Consider the following 13,241-nt stretch of genomic DNA (forward strand, 5'->3'; position numbering starts at 1 on the left):
AGAAAAAATTGAGATTAAATAATATAATAGGTATATCAATGGAAGAAAAGTCATCATCTAAACTGAAAAACCTTTATGAAAAGAAAAACCTACCTTTTTACCTATCTTTTCTATTATTATAAAAATGCAGAGGTAATCCATCTGCTTTGATTTTAACACTCATTATTTTAAACCAAAGATTTCACTTAATATATTATTTTATTTGAACATTTGATTTAAACCAGCTTATTTTTTAATTTAGACAATGTAACTTGCGAAAATTATATAACTGCTCTCATAGTAGGAACATTCCATACACTGATATAAGAAACAACTACACATTTTTAAAAAATATAATCTAACTATATTTTCCATATATCACTAAAAAAATTAAGTCCATTAAGTTTTAAGTATTGTTACAATTAAGACTGGAAAGTTCATTTTTATGTGTCTCATTTCTTTTCTTTTTTATATCACTCAAAATAAAATCAATATACCATGCAATGTGGAATTAAAACAAAAATGCAAATATATAGAAAAAATTTTTTTAATTGAGGCTTTCTAGGGATAGTAATTATCTAATTTTTGCCATCACTTGTCAAATTTAATTTCAAAATTTTCACCCCTAGCAGTGCATTATAACTATCTGGAAAGCTATTAAAAATACCGATCCCAATCACAGAAATTCTAATTTAATTGGTTTATGTTGGTCCCAGGCATCAGTATTTTTAAGAACTCTCTCCAGGTCATTTTGGAATACAAAATTTAAGAAATTTCTTTTAAACACTGCATATTTTTATAATCTTTTAAATTTGAATTTTTAAAAGGTTCAATGAGGCCTTTTAAATTTTGCTGGAAAGTAGGTCATGATGAGATCTCTGGAGACAGAGGAATACTAAAGATGTAGATAGGGAAAAAAACATACTATGGATATTTAAATGTAGATGATTAACTTCAAGGCCTCTAGACGCATATAAATAACATTGAAATCTTCTAAATATTTTCTTTGTAGTGTTATGTTCAGACAATGGAACACAACTTCTGCTTCTGGAATTGTGAAAGTTGTAGAAACTGGCTATTGAAAACACAAAAAATGGGAAAATATTGTAAAGTTGTATGCCCTACTATACTTGTAGAATAATTATAATGTTCTGGATATTCCAAAATGGAGATCTTTTCATAGTACACCAAAACAGGCATGATTATTCCTGGGGCAGCACTTTCTCTGAAACATTGAACTTTTAGCTTCAAAGAAGCATTGTTATTCCATGGAGAAGTAGAATAGGATTAATTGCCTACTCACAATTAGGCTATCTCAAGAAATGCTTTATCCCTTCTGAGAATACTTAGATTTTGTAAGATAAAGAATAAATATCCTGACTGGTGTGAAGTGATACCTCATTGCAGTTTTGATTTGCATTTCTTTAATAATTAGTGATGTTGAACATCTTTTCATGTGCCTCTTGGACATCTGTATGTCTTCTCTGGTGATATGTCTATTTAGGTCTTCTGCCAATTTTTTAATTGAATTCCTTGTTTTTTTGATATTGAACTCCATGAGCTGTTTGTATATTTTGCAGATTCATCCTTTGTCCATTGTTTCCTTTGCAAATATTTTCTCCCATTCTAAGCGTTGTCTTTTCGTCTTGTTTATGCTTTATGGTGTCAGGGAAGGGGAAGCTGGGGCGAAGTGAGAGTAGCATCAACATATACACACTACCAAATGTAAAATAGATAGCTAGTGGGAAGCAGCAGCATAGCACAGGGAGATCAGCTCGGTGTTTTGAGATGACCTAGAGAGGTGGGATAGGGAGGGTGGGAGGGAGGCTCCCTATGTATGTATGCATACATATGTATGCATATGGCTGATTCACTTTGTTGTACAACAGAAACTAACACAGTATTGTGAAGCAATTATACTCCAATAAAGATCTATTAAAAGAAAAAAAAGAATAAATATCCTGAGGAAGCCCAAATTACTGTTTGTGTCCCTGGATTCTCTCTAAAGTGAACACAAATATAAACGGCCACCCTCCAATCACTTTGTCTAAGCGTCTCTGGGTTGATCTGACAGAAGGCTAGGTAGCCTTTGTGGCTACACACTCACTTCACCATTGTGAGGCTGTAATAATAAGAAGGTTATAAAAGGGCCTCATATCCTAGTGTCTGGTACATAGATGTACTTAATACATTTTACCTATTTATTAGTAGTATAGGTTTTTGTATTTCCCTTTCAAGCTAAAATCCTATTTTTAAAATTTACAACCATTTCTCTGGTAATCCCTACAAATGATAATTTTGAGATAATTTAATGAGAAATACTCAGATTGTGCACTTAATTTTTAATACAGTATTTTCTCAATTATACAAATACATCAAAATTAGAAACATCTGTTCTATGAAAGCCAATCAGAAATATGCTTCAGCCTGAGACAAAGTATTTGCCATCCACATATCCATCAAAAGACTAGGATCTTGAAAAGAACTCTCAAAACTCAATAGTTTAAAAAAAAATAGAATTAGAAAATGGGGAAAATGAATGAACAGAAATCTCACAGAAGATATACATACGGCAAGTAAGTACATGAAAAAGATGTTTAACGTCACAGGAAAATGCAAACTAAAATGACAATGAGTATCACTACACACTTATAAAAATGACTACAATAAAGCTAGTGACAAAAATAAATGCTGGCAAAGACGTAGGAAAAAACTATATCACTGACACATTGCTGGTTGGAACGTAAAATGGTACAGCCACTCTGGAAAAGAACTGGGCAGTTTCTTATGAAATTAAGCATATTGTTACCATAGGTCCCACTAATTGCACTCCTGGGAATTTATCCCAGAGAAATGAAAATGGATGTTCACACAAAAACTTGTACATGAATGTTTATAACAGCTTTATTTGTTGTAGTCATGAAATGGAGCAGGACCCTATGGGCCTCCTGGGTACAAAAGCCTTTCTGTGTCCCCTTCCCTGAGTTCCAAAGGGCAGGTTCAAACAGCTGCTAATCAGGGAAGGGAGGGGATGTGGAGATAAGGGAGGAGCAGTCAAGAGACAATAGTACAGTCTAGGGGCAGTGTCCTGGTTCCCCCTCAAGGGATATACATAACATTATCTTTGAGCTCTTCTCAGAACTAAAGCCCCCAAATGGAAGACGTTACCTGCTTGACAAGCATTCTTCATTCCAGAGAAGGTCTGAATTGAAGGAATGCGGGCCCTGCGCTTACCGTCCCCTGATCTTAATCAGCAACCCTGACCCAGGACTATAAGACTCCTCACACCACGAGTCCCCCCCCCACCCCCCACAAGGTGGAGACACACAGTTTTGAGGGCATTAGCCTGCTGTGGCCCCCTTTGCCTGGCAAAGTAATAAAGCTATTCTTTTCTACTTCACCCAAAACACTGTCTCCGAGATTTAATTCAGTGTCGGTGTATAGAGGACGGATTTGGCTTCAGTCAGAAACTGGAATCATCCCATTTCCTTCAACAGGAGAATGTTTAGGTAAACTATGATATGTACATACCATGGCATACTACTCAGCATTAAAAAGGAAAGAAAAAAACAACAATAACAAACTATTGACACATGAAACAATTTTGATGACTCTACAAGGATAAATGCTAAGTGGAAAAAAGTCAACCCAAAAGCTTACATACTGTATGATTCCACTTATATAACATTTTAAAATGACAAAATTTTAGGGCTTCCCTGGTGGCGCAGGGGTTGAGAGTCCGCCTGCCGATGCAGGGGACACGGGTTTCGTGCCCCGGTCTGGGAATATCCCGCATGCCGCAGAGCGGCTGGGCCCGTGAGCCATGGCCGCTGAGCCTGCGCGTCCGGAGCCTGTGCTCCGCAACGGGAGAGGCCCCAACAGTGAGAGGCCCGCGTACACCGCAAAATAAATAAATGACAAAATTTTAGAAATGGAAGATAGTGTGGGGAGGAAAAAAAGGGGGAGGAGGGGGTAGGTGTGGTTATAAAAGGGTATCAGGAAGGATTGTTGTGATATTGGAATTATTCATTATCTTATTTTGCTTTTCTTTTTTCCCATCCACTTATCCACAGAACTCAATTCAGTTTATTCAGTATTTTGACTCTGATATTGGATACAGCAACCTATACATGTTATAAAATTGTACAGATCTAACTATACAAACACACAAATGAATACTAATAATACATAATCTGAATAAGATTGGTGGATTGTATTAAGGTCAATATCTGAGTTGTAATATTTTACTGTAGTTTTACATAATATTCCAATTGGGGAAAATTAGATAAAGTATACACGGAACCCCTCTGCATTATTTTTTATAACCGCACGTGAATCTAAAATTACCTCAATAAAAATTTCAATTCAAAAATATTATTCAACAAAAAGTTGAGAATGTAGGGCATTCAGAATATGCCACACCAAAATAGACCTCTTTGGTTTAAAGATTATTTTGTCCTGAAGATAATTAAGAAAAAACAGACACCAAAAATCAAAGCTCTCTGCCCTCCCTTTTTGCTGAAAGCGGGCTTAGCCTCTTAATCACCAGAGACGGGTCTAGATTTACCAGCCCAGAGACAGCACTGAGAGGAATCTATGTAACAAAAGTTACCGAAATGACCCTTATCTTTCCTTAGTTTTCCTCATATATTTACCTTCTCATAGTACGCCTTCCTTGAAAGTTTAAAACCTTTTTCCTTTATCTTTTTATTTCTCTACAAATTTATTGTTCTTTGGTAAGATGCTATATAAGCACAAGTTCTAACCACTCCTTTGAGTTACTCTTCAATGAGTTTCTCTCATATGTATATGTGCTATGAGAGTTAATAAACTCTGTTTTCCTCTTTTTAATTTGTCTGTTGTCAGTCTAATTTCCAGGGCCCTAGCCAGAGAACCTAGGATAGAGGAAATACTTTTTCGGTTTTTTTCTTCTACTCCAAGTATCTATATTGCCCTCATCTTAACTTGATCTAAAGGATTCCTTGAAATAATCCTCTCAATTCACTCCACTTTAAGAAGTCACTGATGGGGCTTCCCTGGTGGTGCAGTGGTTAAGAATCTGCCTGCCAATGCAGGGGACATGGGTTCGAGCCCTGGTCCGGGAAGATCCCACATGCCGCAGAGCAACTAAGCCTGTGCGCCACAACTACTGAGCCTGCACTCTACAGCCTGCGAGCCACAACTACGGGGCCCACACACCACAACTACCAAAGCCTGTGTGCCTAGAGCCTGTGCTCTGCAACAAGAGAAGCCACTGCAATGAGAAGCCCGTGCACCACAAAAAAGAATAGCCTCCACTCGCCGCAACTAGAGAAAACCTGTGCTCAGCAACAAAGACCCAACATAGCCAAAGATAAATAAATAAATGAATTAAAACAAAAAAAGTCACTGATGACACACAGTTACAGACCTAAGTTAATTAGTTCCTTATTACTTATTGTATCAAGTTAGGATTTCAGCATCTCCTCCATTCTCCCTCACATAAATCATTTTACTTGGGACAATTTATATTTCAAGCTCTTAATGTCCCAAGCTCTTACTTGGAACAATGTATCTTATAGTTCAAGCTCTTAGAATTATGTGCCTTGTGAAAATAACATGCAAAATTAGAGGAAAAACAGAGTCAGTGACAGTTTATTTCTTAAGAAGTATTTTGTTCTAAAAGATCATTTTAAAAGGTTTAATGCCTACAGTTTTATAATTTCCCTAAGCTATACTTATAGCTTGATAGGTAAAATAGAGCAAACTATTTTTAAAATCACTGAATTGTGTCATTTGAATATTTTAAAATTATAGTTCCTGTCAATATTATCCTAAATATTCCCTTGTATTAGATATTTTTTTCCCCAGACATGCAGAATAATTCAGTTTTTTTAGATATATCATGATTTTGTGCCTTTTAAACCTGTTTTTTTTTTTCCTACTAAGAATAAGGAGGGCTTCCCTGGTGGCACAGCGGTTGAGAATCTGCCTGCTAATGCAGGGGACACGGGTTCGAGCCCTGGTCTGGGAAGATCCCACATGCCGCGGAGCAACTAGGCCCATGAGCCACAACTACTGAGCCTGTGCGTCTGGAGCCTGTGCTCCGCAACGAGAGGCCGTGGTAGTGAGAGGCCCGCGCACCATGATGAAGAGTGGCCCCCGCTTGCCACAACTAGAGAAAGCCCTCGCACAGAAATGAAGACCCAACACAGCAAAAATAAATAAATTAATTAATAAACTCCTACCCCCAACATCTTCAAAAAAAAACTAAAAAGAATAAGGAAAGCCCCTTCTTCCGTCATACCTTAAAAACAAAAGCATATGTTTCCTTCAAGGTCCAGTTGAAGTTACAAAATATCACCAATTTGGTTACAACTCATTCCTCTATTTTTCTTTCTCACCAAGAATTAGTTGTACTATTTTTATAGTGTCTACTTACATTATCTTTATGGTGTCTGGATACAGTACTCATGAACAATATTGGTTTTTGTTGTTGTGTAACTCTACTAAAGGTCCCATCAAATGGTTTATATTTCTGTTTTTTCCCTTTACTGGACTATGACTTTGATAATGTGTCCCAGGTTTTATTTTCAGAGTCTGGAACCTAGTATGCACTTCATAACCTTTTTTTTAATAACTTTTTTTTTTACACTCCATAACATTTGAATGAGTAAATGATCAGATTAAAAAATGTAACAAATTTAAATTATTTGTGTGTATATGAATGTGTAATTTTAATATCAGTTTGTTAATTCCTCCATTCTTTTTGGTAACCTATTATTATCATTTCTTTTGGGGTGCATAGCTCTATATGTTGATTAAACTTCATACATAATAAATATAACTGTGCTGAGTAATAAGTATATATATAACTGTATTACATCAAGCAAGGAAACATATCCAGAAATTTATTTTCACCTTATTTTTAAAAATTGAGGTCCTTGAGTTCTTTTGATATGGTAAACAGTGTTTATGAATATTATCCATGAATAGATTTAAAAATCCACATATAAGGGTTAGAATAATTAAACAATAAAAAAAATGTTTGGTAGGTTTCAAGAAGGTATACTTGAAGGTTGAGTAAACAAATGACTTTTGGTTGGGATTACATTAATTTATTTATTTTTAAAAAAACTTATTTATTTTTGGCTGAGTTGGGTCTTTGTTGCTGTGTGCACGCTTTCTCTAGTTGTGGTGAGCGGGGGCTACTCTTCCTTGTGGTGCACAGGCTCAGTAGTTGTGGTGCACGGGCTTAGTCGCTCTGCGGCATATGGGATCTTCCTGGACCAGGGCTCGAACCCATTTACCCTGCTTTGGCAGGCAGATTCTTAACCACTGCACCACCAGGGAAGCCCTGGGATTACATTTAAAATGAACAGAAAACATCAAGAAAATAAAATATGTAGTTATACTAGATACTTAAGAATAAACCATGAAGGGTAATGCTGATTGACAAGCCAATATGCTTTATATGAGGCTTGAGGGATAAAATTCATAATATATAAACATTTTAAACTCTGAAATGGCTTTAAGTAGTAAATTAAAATCCCATTTTGTAAACTGCTCTAAGCATTTAATGTATCCAAGACTGAGCAATAAATCTTAATTGAAAATACTTAGTTCAACAATGTATAATGGGAATGTTGATTTGTATTTAACAGAAACAAAGTTATTCAGCCCAAACTGCCTGAAGGCTGCAATTACTTGGTCTTCAGTGATACACACTCATAAAATGCCAAGTTGGGTGTTTTGATAAGATCACTATGCACTTCTCTTTCAAGTATTTCATGCATATGGATTTAACAGAAAACAAGTAAGGGAAATCCAGTGAATTAAAATATGAAAACAATTCCACAAACCAGAAGGCCTAGTATATCAGAGACATTACTGTTTAAAACATGCATTTAAAGATTCAGAAATAATTAACTGTGAGGCAAAATTGACACAGAGGTGAGGCTGGTTCTTGCATACCCCTGGCTGCTTAGAAAAGCTGACTGCAGTGTCCTACTTGTTCCCACATTTCTTAGGAGTACCTAAGCTCTAGATTTTTCTTTCCCACCTTCCATGCTTGACTGAGTACCAGTTTTATTCCTTGATCTTTGCTTGAGGTCAGGTAATTACTATATGAAATGAGCCTCTCTAGGCATAGCATATGGTTAAGATTTAATATGACTTTGGAAGCAGATAAACGTGGTTTTGAATCCCAACTCTACCATTCATCACAGGCAACTCATTTCTTTCAACAAGCCTCGGTTTCTGAATCTATAAAGGAAGAGTAAGAAAGTCTTCCAGAAATGATTACCACGAGATGATTAATGAAAAGCATTTTGCAAGTGCTTAATATATTCTAAATCCATAACAAGTAGTCACTATAATTATGTTATTTTTGTTGCCAAAGTGACATCCTCATCATATATCCCAGGCTAAGTGCATACAACCACAAAGGTGTAACTTCATAGTGAGAATACAGGTTTCATAAAGGGTTATAGAAAATGATTGTTTTCATTTGACACTTCCCAGCCTTATGAGACAGAATATTGTTTCTTCTCCTTACATCTTGTACATTTTTTCCATGCATTTTTCTATACATTTTTTCCAAAAATAATTTATAATCTGACAGTCAATATGCAAAAGGAGAAAAATCAACTGAACAGTAGCTCCTGCTTTCCTAATCACCTAATTTTCTTCATGGAAATGGTTCAGGGAATGCAGTGGGCAGGAGTTTAAGCCAGAGATGGCTCAGACAGATTCATCATGAGAAAGTAATTACAATAACTTCCTGCAGTGCAAAATATCAGTGAAATTCAATGAGTAAATAACACAGTAACAAATATCCCTATGTATGTAAGTATTTCATAGGTATGACAGTCATTGTATACCAACAAAAACAGGTTTGTACTTATTTTTTCACACATTCATATGTTCACTTATAGCACTGAAAAATTCCATTTTACAAATCATCTCAGGGGGATAGTTCTAAAAGAAACTTATAAAGTGGGATTACAGTGGCATGAATTCTTGAGAGTATTTCAAAAATTCTTCTACTATCAAATGTTTCCTTATGAGACTTAACCTTGATACTACACTAAAAGGCAGTTTTAATTTGTGTATAAACCAAAAAAAATTTTTTTGGTCCACTTATTCACATCACAGCTCTAAATTGTCCATTAAGAGAGGAGAAAAAAAAAAGCAAAAAAAGAACTTTTAGAAAAGAAAACACAATAATCTGAAATATTTCAGTATTTTGTGTAAATTAGTAAACAATATAACTTGCTGAATATATTTTAAGAAAGTGGTTCAAGCACACAGTGAAAATGCTAACTTAAAAAAAAAGTTACTATGCAACACAGTTTTAATCTATTTTAATCAGTATCTACAATACTCTTGAAACCAGCATTGTCTTTACTGGTGCCATTCCTCACAAATAAAGAATTTAAACTGACAATATAGATAAGACTTTCCTGCTATAAAGTTAATCACCAATAATATTTTTTATAGTTAATTTACAGATAAGAGTCTCTCTAGTCTATTGGGATAGATCAAAAATTGCAATTAACAGGGTTGCAATGAATAAGGGTTACATTCAAAAGAACTTGGTTTTATATTTATACTATGTGCTAAAAAACAAACAAACAAAACAAAACTTGCCGATAAGTAGATAAATTGACCAATTGATTTCTGTTTGTTCTTTCTTTTTATGAGAAATATCTGAGTTGCTAATGAGAGCTGATGGGGTTCAGGACAGGCCACCCCAAAATGTGCTATGTTGGCATATTGATTTTTTTTTCTTGTTGATAGTTGTTAATTTATTTTTTAACTTTTTATTTTATATTGGTGTACAGTTGATTAACAATGTTGTGTTAGTTTCAGATGTACAACAAAGTGATTCAGTTATACATATACATATATCTATTCTTTTTCAAATTCTTTTCCCAATTAGGTTGTTACAGAATATTGAGCAGAGTTCCCTGTACTATACAGTAGGTCCTTGTTGGTTATCCATTTTAAATATAGCAGTGTGTACATGTCAATCCCAAACTATCCCTCCCCCCAACCCTTCCCCCATATTGATTATATTGAATTAAAGTTACTTAAGAAACAGCTGGTGAAAGAAAAATACTCTGAGCCTCTTTTGTTTGCCTGAAAGCAGGGACTAATTCCCTCATGTGAAGGTATCCTCCCTATACCAGGAAGATAGAAGGCATCCTTATCACCAGAGATAGGGAATTCAAGGCCAAGAAAGCAGTATAAATAAGCTTTGTTACTTCATTATTTTGGAACTGCAAGCCCAAACCCCTTTGTCTTTTCAAATCTTCACAAATAATTGTTTCTTTGTCTAAAAGGTATAAATGCTGCCTGCTTTGGTCACTTCTTTGGGTCTCATTCTTACGGGGCTCCCATACTTACATAATTAATTTTTTTTCTCCTGTTAATCTGCCTTCTGTCACTTTAATTACAGGCATACCTCATTTTATTGCTCTTCACTTTATTGCACCCTGTGGATACTGTGTTTTTTGCAAATTGAAGGTTTGAGTCTACCCTGCATCGAGCAGGTCTACAGGACCATTTTTCCAACAGCATTTGCCTACTGCATGTCTCTGTGCCACGGTTTGGTAATTCTCACAATATTTCATAATTTTTTATTATTATATTTATTATGGTGATCTGTGATCAGTGGTCTTTGCCATTACCACGATGACTCATTGAAGGCTCAGATGATGGATGGCATTTTTTATCAATAAAGTATTTTTTAATTAAGGTATGTACATTTTTTTAAGACATAATGTTATCACACACTTAAAAGACCACAGTATGGTGTAAGCATAACTTTTATATGTACTGGGAAACCAAAAATTTCATGTGACTCACTTTATTGTGATATTTGCTTTATTTCGGTGGTCTGGAAATAAATCTGCAATATCTCTGAGGTATGCCTGCACTACCTCAGCCAAAAGAACCTAGAAAGATAGAGGAAAAAATTTTCTTCTCCTATAGAGCCAAATGGCCACAGGGTTAGACAGGGAATATAGGAGAAACAGCAAGAGGAACACATTTACACATGGACAGCACAGTCTGTCATTCAGCATCACAGACACCATCAGTCTTAGCACCTGGTTGACATGACTAGTAACCTGAAGTAGAAAGTTACTGGAAGGAACTTGTAAGCAATACTTATTTGTAAATCACATCAAGAACTTCTAGAACAAGATGAGGGCCCAGTTGTCTATTGGTCCTAAGGGGCTATGCTGGGAAGATCTGAGAGCAGAACCCGGTACTTCAAACTTGTTTGCCTCTTAGCATCAGCATTAAGACAATGTAGATGTGCATAAAAATTTGCTCATCTCAGAGGCCCACTTAGTTACATATGTTCCTCTGCTAGATTCCTATGGATTCTGTTCTATGTTTATTCTTAACTGAATTCATTTATACGTACTCAATACTGCAGACAATCAAATCATTCAAATTTCAGTCTATTGGACCCAATATACTTTCTACTACTACTCCTGATAGGTTCTATTATTAAAGGCCAGATGTTCTTTTCATAAGTTTTCCTCATTTAATCCTCATGAGAACTTTACAAAATAGGCATTTTGCCTTGATCTTACAGATGAGGAAAGCAAGTACCACCGAGCTAACAGTAATTTGCTCAAGGTCACTGAGATAAATTCACTTAATGGGATCTAAAATGATTTAGGTTCGTGTGCCCCTAACGCAAAAGGACAATGTCAAATTTTTATCAACAGGCCGAATACAAAATCTGATACTCAATAAAAATCTGTTTATTGAATAAATGAATGTCTGACTCACAAGCCATACTCATTAATGCTGACTTAAGATATGGTTTGTAATAAGGTTCTGGGTTATTTCTGGGAAAATAGTCTATCTTGCACAAATTAAAATTTAACAGTATAATTCTGAATTTATTTTAAAGTAATTTTCAAATATAACAATAACTGACATGAAGTAGGCATTTAATATTTGTTACTGGATGTTTAATCATCATCCATACACAGTTAAAAATATCACTTGGTGTATAACACCTGAGGGGCCAACTACAAAGTGTAAATAGTAACACTAATTCTTTTTCTTACAAACTTTCTTTATATAAGCTTCATATATAGCTGTTCTTTAATTTATTTTGAGTAGGAGAATGGAAATTTAGTATGAAAGAAGATAAGGTTTTTCCCCTTATAAAAATGAGCGTATAAATGAACATTTTGGTGTAACCTATAGCTACCACATTACAATGTAAGGACTTTATTTGCTCATACTATTTCAGTCATACTCACTTTTCCGTATTAAATATTCTGAACAACTCCAGATAAGAACCAACTGAATTGCTTTAGTCCAAATTAAATCCTTTGTATGGGTCCTAATCTTGTAGAGTCCCTTGTTTCTTCTGTTCTATCATCTTCTACACAGAAGTATTAGCATTTCAATTTGCCTTTAATTTCTAACACTACCTTGAATTTCAATTGTGTATCAAATCTTAGAACACAATCCAAAGAAAAGAGTTGTTAATAGTATCATTTTACATCACAAGGTTTATTCTACGGACCACATAAAAAGAATTATTTATTGCAAATCTTGTTGATATTATCGCTTTATTGAATCATCACTATTAAAAATGAGATACTTCAAGAAAGTATACTTCCACAGTTCTAAAACTAAGAAAAAATTGCTGAAAAGCTTCATGGTGTAGGGATTTTACCCCAAGATTTAAAAATACACAGTATTCAATTCAAAGCAAAATTATGACTTTCTTTTGTATATTCCATCATTGGCACATTTAATATAATATCAAAATTCAGGTTCATTATTGGATTTTTAAAAAGACGTACGTTGAGATGATAAATTAAGGCAATATGGTAATTCTTGCCTCTCAAAGAAACAGAAGAGAATATGAGGAAAGAGTGATTACAGTTTGAAAAGAATAGTACAATGTATAGATATCTATTTGAAAAGAACAGTATAGTGTAACTTTATCTTCTAAAAGAATCTTTGTACTTTGATTTTCAAAGATCACTTATGGGAATGAGTCAAAGCTCTCTTTCAGCACCATGAAATTTTACCTGATGAGTTACAGTGGTTAACAAAGGTAGAATGGCAAACTAAATAAACACCCTGGAGAGTAAGTGAAAATTGCTGAAAACTAAATATTAAATACTTAAACTCAAATCATTGTAACTATTAATAATGCCACAATGATGATGATCAGAGGAGGCTTCAGTACATCATATTGCTACCATAGCAAATGGTGTATCAGATATTCACCAGTG

General features: G+C 34.8%; 1 protein-coding gene across 1 annotated transcript in view; it reads right to left on the reverse strand.

Moving 5' to 3' along the window:
- The window catches only part of LRP1B (LDL receptor related protein 1B), a 1,810,989-nt gene that overhangs the window by 574,667 nt on the left and 1,223,081 nt on the right, over nt 1-13,241 (reverse strand). The gene's annotated exons all lie outside the window — the stretch shown is intronic.

Source organism: Orcinus orca, chromosome 7 (genome assembly GCF_937001465.1).
Source record: "Orcinus orca chromosome 7, mOrcOrc1.1, whole genome shotgun sequence".
NCBI classification, from domain to species: Eukaryota; Metazoa; Chordata; class Mammalia; order Artiodactyla; family Delphinidae; genus Orcinus; species Orcinus orca.